This window comes from Lathyrus oleraceus, chromosome 3 (genome assembly GCF_024323335.1).
Source record: "Lathyrus oleraceus cultivar Zhongwan6 chromosome 3, CAAS_Psat_ZW6_1.0, whole genome shotgun sequence".
NCBI classification, from domain to species: domain Eukaryota; kingdom Viridiplantae; phylum Streptophyta; class Magnoliopsida; order Fabales; family Fabaceae; genus Lathyrus; species Lathyrus oleraceus.
In genome coordinates, this window is record NC_066581.1 from 249,297,674 (window position 1) to 249,305,662 (window position 7,989).

Below are 7,989 nucleotides of genomic sequence, written 5' to 3' on the forward strand. Positions count from 1 at the left end.
TATGGGTTCCCTTGGGTGTAGTTCACTTGCTCTGAGTGGGTTTCGTTTAATAGACTGCATTCTGCAGATTGGTGTCATTTGGTTCCACATATCTTACAATCCGACGAAACTGCGACTGCAGTGTTTGGGTTTATGCACATATGCTCGACCTTGAGGGATAATGCGTCCATTTAAGCTTGCATAATGTCTATAGAGCTTAGTTCATGCGCTCCTCCTTGGGCTTCCTTCTTCTCAACTGTCACTCGTTCGACTCCCCGTGATTGATGGTTTTGAGCCATATCTTCAATGAGGGCACTAGCTTCAGGATAAGGTTTGTTCATCAACACACCGCCTGTGGCAGCGTCGATGGTCATCTTAGTGTTATAGTGAAGTCCATTATAGAAGGTATGAATGATTAACCAATTTTCTAAACCATGATATGGGCATGCTCTTAACAACTCTTTATATCTCTCGTAAGCTTCGAATAGCGATTCTTCTTGGTTCTGGGAAAATCTAGTTATATTGTTTCGAAGAACGGCGGTCTTACTTGGGTGAAAGTATCTAGCAAGGAATACTCTTCCAAGTCGTAATGGAATTGGGTGGAAGGGAATCTAACCATGATAGGGCTTTATCTCTGAGGGAAAAGGGAATAATCTTAAACGAATTGCCTCAGGAGAAGATCCATTGGTTTTAAAAGTGTCTGCTAATTGGAGAAAGATTTTTAAATGTTGTTTTGGGTTCTCAGTAGCGAGACCTGCAAATTGTCTTTGTTGCACTAGTTACAACAGGGAGGGTTTAAGTTCGAAATTATTAGCTGGGATGGTTGGGTTTATTATACTAGAGCTAGGTTCTTCGTTGGATGGTTGGGCGAAATCCTTAAGAGGTCTTTGGTTTTGATCTTCGACCATAGCTCTCCTAATTCTATGGAAAAATAAACGTGCGCAAGCGTAACGTTCAGGTTCCGCCAGAGGGTATACTAAGCTTCCGGTGCTGCGAGTTCTTCGCATTGACCGGCGGGTAATAACCTAAGTCTAAACGATATAATAACAAGGTAGGAAATTTGACGAAATTGGTCCCCGGAAACGGCGCCAAAAACTTGATGCGTGCTTTTCGCAAGTATGCGAACGCGTCAGAGTAATATAAAAGATTGTCGAATCCACAAAGACCAAGTGTCAATCTAACGTAATCTATTGTTATGGTGTTTATCTAAGGCAATCAAAATAGAGGTTTTTAGAGTGTGCAATGAAAAGTAAAGTGATGAATAAAGTTCAATTAATAAAGACAGGCTCGAATGTAATTCACGTAATCAATTAATAATCAAAGTACTTGCTAATAGAACTACTTATGGGAAGTGTTTCCTACTTTGAAAAGAACCAATTTAACAGAAACTGTCGCTTTCGCGTATTCAGAACCGAGTTGTACTCCCTAATCAAACCCTCTTATTATCACTTATAAAAAGGCGTGCATTGCGTTAGAGTAGTCAACCTATTTTTAAGAAATATAGTGTCTTGACTAAGTTGAAAAGTATTTTAACCTGGATTTCTTAACCAAAAGAGGTTCTCACGAACCAGACTCTAAACTTATAAACGCGTACGAAAATAGTTTTAAAATCACTTTTCTTCTTAAGTTAAAAACTCCTAATGAACTAAACAAAGCGCTTTCACTGTCTTTGAAATAGTTAAAAACAATTAAGTTTAAATAGACGTTGGACGGCTTTCAATCTTACCCAACGGAAATTAAGTGCGGGAAAACTTAAGTTGAAAGTCAAAATAGCCCTTAAGTGCTTCTACGAACAATTGTACGGATTATCGGTTCAATTACGATCCTTACATTCTAACCTTATAGGTTTAGTTAGACATGGTAAGGTAAAGGTGCATTTTAATTTAAATAAAAGTAGTGCGAGTGCGAAAAGAAAATAAAAGTAGTGCGAGTGCGGAAAGTAAATAAAAGTAGTGCGAGTGCGGAAAATAAATAAAAGTAGTGCGAGTGCGGAAAGTAAATAAAGTAAAGCGAGTGAGGGAAATAAATAAAGTAAAGCGAGTGCGGGAAATAAATAAAGTAAAGCGAGTGCGAGAAATAAATAAAGTAAAGACAGTGCGGGAAATAAATAAAGTAAAGACAGTGCGGGAAATAAATAAAGTAAAGACAGTGCGGGAAATAAATAAAGTAAAGACAATGCGAGAAATAAATAAAGTAAAGACAGTGCGGGAAATAAATAAAGTAAAGACAGTGCGGGAAATAAATAAAGTAAAGACAGTGTGGGAAATAAATAAAGTAAAGATAGTGCGGGAAATCAAATAGATAAAGGTAAGGCAATAAAAACCTGCTCCAATCGGAGGGTTGAATAAAATGCAAAGCGGAAATGAAAATGGCGGCAGGATTAACTTCCTTCCAAAGTGCTCCAAACTCAATTACAGACTTGATTACACAATTTGTGGTAACACCCCAATGCGAAGCGATTACCACTTTAAAATACTGAATATATGCCTAAGTGAAACTAAGTTTGCTCTAAGTTTGCATCTGCTCTAAGTTTGGATGATTAAACAAATGAATTCGAGTCTCTATTTATAGGCAAGTAAAATAATGGGAATGACAAGGATGCCCTTCAGTTTGAAATTGGGAGGGAAAACTTTTCTTCTTGTGGCGCCCGCCACAAGTCCATGGCGCCCGCCATAAGAGAAAATTGTGGCGCCATAGTGGAGGTAGTGGGGAACGTGGCAGTTGAGGGAAGTTGAGTTGTGACACGTCATGGCTGGACCCATGGCGCCAGCCACAGTGGGAGCCACAAGTGTAAAATGCTAAATTTTAGGGTTTTTAGCTCGTTTTCACTCCTTTTCTCGATCGGGGCTCCGATTAAAGTAAAAACCTGAAAACAAAGAGAAACATAGTAATAACATAACAAAATAACAATAAAACCACTAAAATGCATGTGAAATCGGAGTCGAAAATACGATGAATTTCAGTGTCATCAACATAAAATAGAAAGAAATTCTTGATAAGTTGAGTACCCCATCTTGGGGCAACTTATGCAAAAATTAGGGATGATGGCAAGTAACTGCATTCTGCTTTGAAGGCTTGTTTGAGCACAAGGATTGACATCAGTTCATCCCCAACAGCGGTCAAGAGCACAGTGGATATCAAGAGTTGGTAGAAGGATTAAGGATCATTTGTATTCAATGAAAGCCTTTTCCATATAAATTACCATTTTCAACTTTGTAAAATCTATGGAGTCTTGTCATTTACAGACTACCATTCTATTAAATAAAGTTCAGCTTTCATCCAATTGTTTCTACTCTTATTTACTTCAGCCAATAGTTTTAAATTTTATTATGATCATTTTGAAATTAAAATTTTAAATCAAAATCAAGTTTTTTTTTAAATATATAAAAGCAAGAATTTTTCCAAAGCAAGTAAAAGGAATATCAACAACATTTCAATGAACAGTAAGTCCTTAAGTGTGAAGCATCAGTGGTTCCCCAAGCAGTTAACCCTTTGGGTATCCCTAGACGTTTGTGTTGATTCAATTCCTCGGTGGAGTGTTTGATCCTCGGTGGAATTTCTTTATCCCCAACTGATTTGGTTAATTCGGATACCCTGCGGCGTGTTGTTTTCCCTGACAGAATTTCTTTATCCAGTAGTTGTATTCATATTGTATGGATTGACCGAGGATTGTACCGGTGGTTCAATTTCTTTGCGACACCTCTGTATCCTTTGTGATCATTTTGTCAGCATAAACATCATATATGCATAGACATTCATATAATTTCATAATTTGCATATCCTTCACCTTCATATTTGATTTGTTTGAGATTCTTATTCTCTGTTATGGCGATATTTTATCCCAATACCAAATCTGGTGTCTGTCCTCCTTCAATTGTAGAGTGTCAGCCCCTTAAGCAGAAAAACTTTAACCTTTCTCTGTTTCCCCACTGAGTTTGTTTTCTCGTGGATGGTTGTTACTTCAGTTTCCTCTCCAGTAGATTTCCTGGATGGAATTACTCCCCTTGAGTTATGTCCTCAATGGGTTGAGTCTTGATTGATTGTTTTCTTTCTAGCTCTTATCTAGATGGATACTTTGGTCCCCTAAGAGCTTATTACCCAGTAACTGGTAATATTCTTCTTAGTTTGCAGTTTGTTACTTCTTTCCTAATACCCAACAAAAGTACTCTTCTTTTCTCCTCAGTAGACTCCCCAGGAAGTATATCCTTGATATGTTCATCCTAACCGGTGACAAATATCTTTCTTTTTCCTGCCTGAGTTTATCCTTGATATGTTCACTTTAACTAGTGACGGTTATTCTCATTTTTGGTATTCTACCCAGTAAAAAGGTAGTTGTAATCCCTATTTTGTTCCTCAGAGAGTTAATCCTTGATATGTTCATCTTAACCAATGACGGGTTTTCTTCTCCTAGTGGTTTTCTACCCAGTAAACGATAGTTGTAAATCCTACTTTTTCCCCTGTGCGGAGTCTATCCTTGATATGTTCACTTTAACTATTGAAGGATATTCTCTTCTATGGTATTCTATCCAGTAACTAATAGATGTAATCCCTAATTTTGCTCCTCATCAGAGTTGATCCTTAATATGTTCATCCTAACCGATGACGGGTCTTCTCTTTGTTTAGGTCTTCTACCCAGTAATCGGTAGTTGTAAATCCTATTTTATCCCCTTTTTAGAGTCTATCCTTGATATGTTCATCTTAACCGGTGACAAATTTTCTCTTTGATTGGTTTTCTACCCAGTAACCGGTAGTTGTAAATCCTACTTTGTCCCCTCGTAGAGTTAATCCTTGATATGTTCATCCTAACCGGTGACAGATTTTCTCTCTAACGGTTTTCTATCCAGCTTTCGATAGATGTAATTCCTCCCAATTTGTTCAGTTGGTATATCCTTGATATGTTCATCCTAACCGATGACGGGTATCCTCCTTGACATTTCCAGGCAAGTCTATCCTTGATATGTTCATCTCAACGGATGACGGATTTTCTTCCCTATTGAGTTTATCCTTGATATGTTCATCCTAATCGATGACGAATACTCTCATCCTTGATCTTCTGCCTAGTAACTGGTAGTTGTAAATCCTTTTTTCTGCAGTTTTTCCCAGCAAGGCTACTTTTACCCAATAATCGGTAATGAATACTCCCTACTAGTGATCCTAAGCGAGTCATCCTTGATATGTTCATCCTAACCAATGACAAATGTTCTCTCTGTCAGATTTTTATTGTCTCCTTACCAAGTAACAGGTAGTAGATAATAGATTTCTGCTCCTCCTGTGTTGAAGTTTATCTTCCCTAGTTGAGTTGAGTGCGCATTTCCTTAGTGAAATCGTTGTTCCCTTGCACGAGTCGAGTACCTCAGTTTTATCCTGACTTACTCGTATCCCCTACAGATGTTGTTTTACCCCGATTGAGTCTTTCCATTTTGTATAGATTTCCTCGAGTCCCCCAGTAGTTTTGAGTCGTAGCCTGGCCTACGCATAAGTCCTTTTTATTCCCTCAGAGTCTTTGTCTCCCCAGTGAGTTTTCCTTACGGAATACATTTTACTCCTGCGGACTTTCGATCTCTCTCTGATTTCTTTTCCTTTGTGGCAATATTTCCCCACAAAGAATTTACTTTTGCATTCATATCATATGCATCATGAGGTCTCTTAGGGACCAAAATTTGTTTTTATATGTTGTTATTTAAGCCCATTCTACTGAGTCGAGCCAAAGCTTTAACCTTCACCTCCTCAGTTAGAAAGTCCTTAAATAGGGGCATCTGTAAGACCCCAAATTTGACCCTAAAATCCCTCGTGCAATTCCATCATAAGCATTAGCATTGGGATCACATCTTGGCATCCTCCTTACCCCTCTTTCATTGGGTTTGTTTTGGGAGAGATCACCAAGCACTTTGTGATTATATCATACTTGTATTTTATCATTTCACTAACCAAAATACCAAAAATATGTCTTTGCATTTGTCTAACTCTTTTGTAGAAAGGGCATGATTTCATTGATTTATCAATTTCACATCTAGGGTTTGAGACCCTTATGAACAAAGAACACAACCAAGAATGGATTCCAGAATGGTTATTAGCATCATATTTGAGTCCCAATGGTGTCTACATGTTATATTGGTCAAGCTTTCTTCAAGAGTTTGAGGGTGATTTGCCTTGGAAACCCTAGTTTGATTGGGTATCCTGAGTAACTTCTCCAACAAGCTACCTCACCATTTGATCAAATTTCTCAAGGGACACTTCAAAATTCATCATCTCATGCATATATGATCTACCATGAGCCAGTAAAGTCAAGATAATTAAAATTTAGCAAGTTGGTTGATGGTGGTTGCCCATATGGATTCATCTGATCAAAATTGGGTCTCCCTAGACCCTATCTCCTAAACTTTTCATTATACGAAAATTATTCCAAGAGAAAACTTACTCTAAATGACATTCCAAACAACTTTCATGATGATACCTAGAGCTAGTTGTGCTTGGAAAATCACTTTCTATGTTGAAACATCATAGGTCATTTTGTCTAAACCCTAATTTGAAAGTCAACTTCCCAAGGTCATAACTTGCTCAATTTTTATGATATGAAAGATTTACATGTTTCACAATTAAATTCAATGTGTCTACTTCAACTTTTATGTTTGGAGTTGGAGCTAATTCAACTTTTTTGAGCATGTTATATGAGGTTACATTATAGGTCACTTTTGACCTATACCATTGATCAAGTGATTTTTCCAAACTTCAAAAATGCATAACTCTATCATTTAAAATCCAAATGACATGTTATTGGTGACCATTTTTAAGGTCTTTGAAATAGATACAACTTTGATGAAGACACTTTTTTCATTTGAAGCTCATATAAAAAGTTAAGCAAGGTGGAACATTGAGACATATGGCTTGACACTTAGAAAAAATTTGATATGTCAAAAATTTCCAAACTTCCACCTCAAATTTCACCAAGTTCCAAGATCCAAATGAAAAATTGTTGAACATGAAAGTTATTACTCTTGATTCACCTTTCCAAAAAGCTTAAATTCATTCATTTTGGAGAAGGAATGCATAGGCTGCGCATGGCATGAACATGGTGATATCACTTGGCAAGGATCAAACTTCAAACATCAATGCACACTTGCCTTGCAATCCAATCTCAATTCAGACTATCCAACATTCATTGGTAGGACTTCAGACAACCAAAGATCCAAGAGAATTTATGAGAATTGAGAGAGAATCAAAGAGAAGAAAAAATCTGGAAAATACCTTCAATGTTGTACAAAACTTGTTCTCTCTTGCTTCAATTCTTGTTTGATCTTGCTCAGGAAGCTTGCAGAAGTGGCTTAGGATTGAAACAAAGCTTTGGATCCTGGAGTTTTTGAATCTCCAAACAGTGAGATCCAAACTCAATTTTTAAATGAAAATTTTCAGTTTTTCCTTTCAAATGTGAGGGTTTCAAGTGTGGGAGGCAAAGCTGGCGCGCAAGGGTCCTCATTTATGATGCTAGAGGCTCTTATTTATAGCAAATTCAAGTGTTATTTGCACCTTCAAAATGTTTCCAAATTTGGCAATTGAGTGATGCATGCTTGCATGGGCGTGTACAGGCCCATGAATCTACTCAATTAAGTCCACAATTACATGTAATTGAGTCTAAAAGTGAATTGGAATGCAAGGAAAAATGTGTAGCTGTTTGAAGTAGGATCCTTGCCAAATGATGCATCCATGTTCATACCATGCGAAGACCACTCAAACCTTGTCCAAAATGGATGAAATTGGACTTTTTGGAAATGTTAGATCAAGAAGAACAACTCTCATGTTGAACACTTTTCCTTTTGAAGCTTGTATCATGATGAATTCTGAGGTGGAAGTTTGGAAATTTCAACATGTCAAAATTTTTTCTAAGAGTCAAGCCATATGTTCAATTATTCCACCTTGGCTAACTTTTTATGTGAACTTCAAATGAGAAAAGTGTCTTCATCAAAGTTGTATCTCTTTCAAAAACCTTCAAAATGGTCACAAATGGATTTGGGA

At 37.2% G+C, this 7,989-nt stretch overlaps 1 non-coding gene across 1 annotated transcript; it reads left to right on the forward strand.

The window, feature by feature from the left end:
• The first annotated feature begins 408 nt into the window (after nucleotides 1-408).
• On the forward strand, nucleotides 409-515 carry LOC127133887 (small nucleolar RNA R71). The gene has a single exon (XR_007807691.1). It is a non-coding gene; the product is annotated as a small nucleolar RNA R71 (small nucleolar RNA).
• Nucleotides 516-7,989: the final 7,474 nt, after the last annotated feature.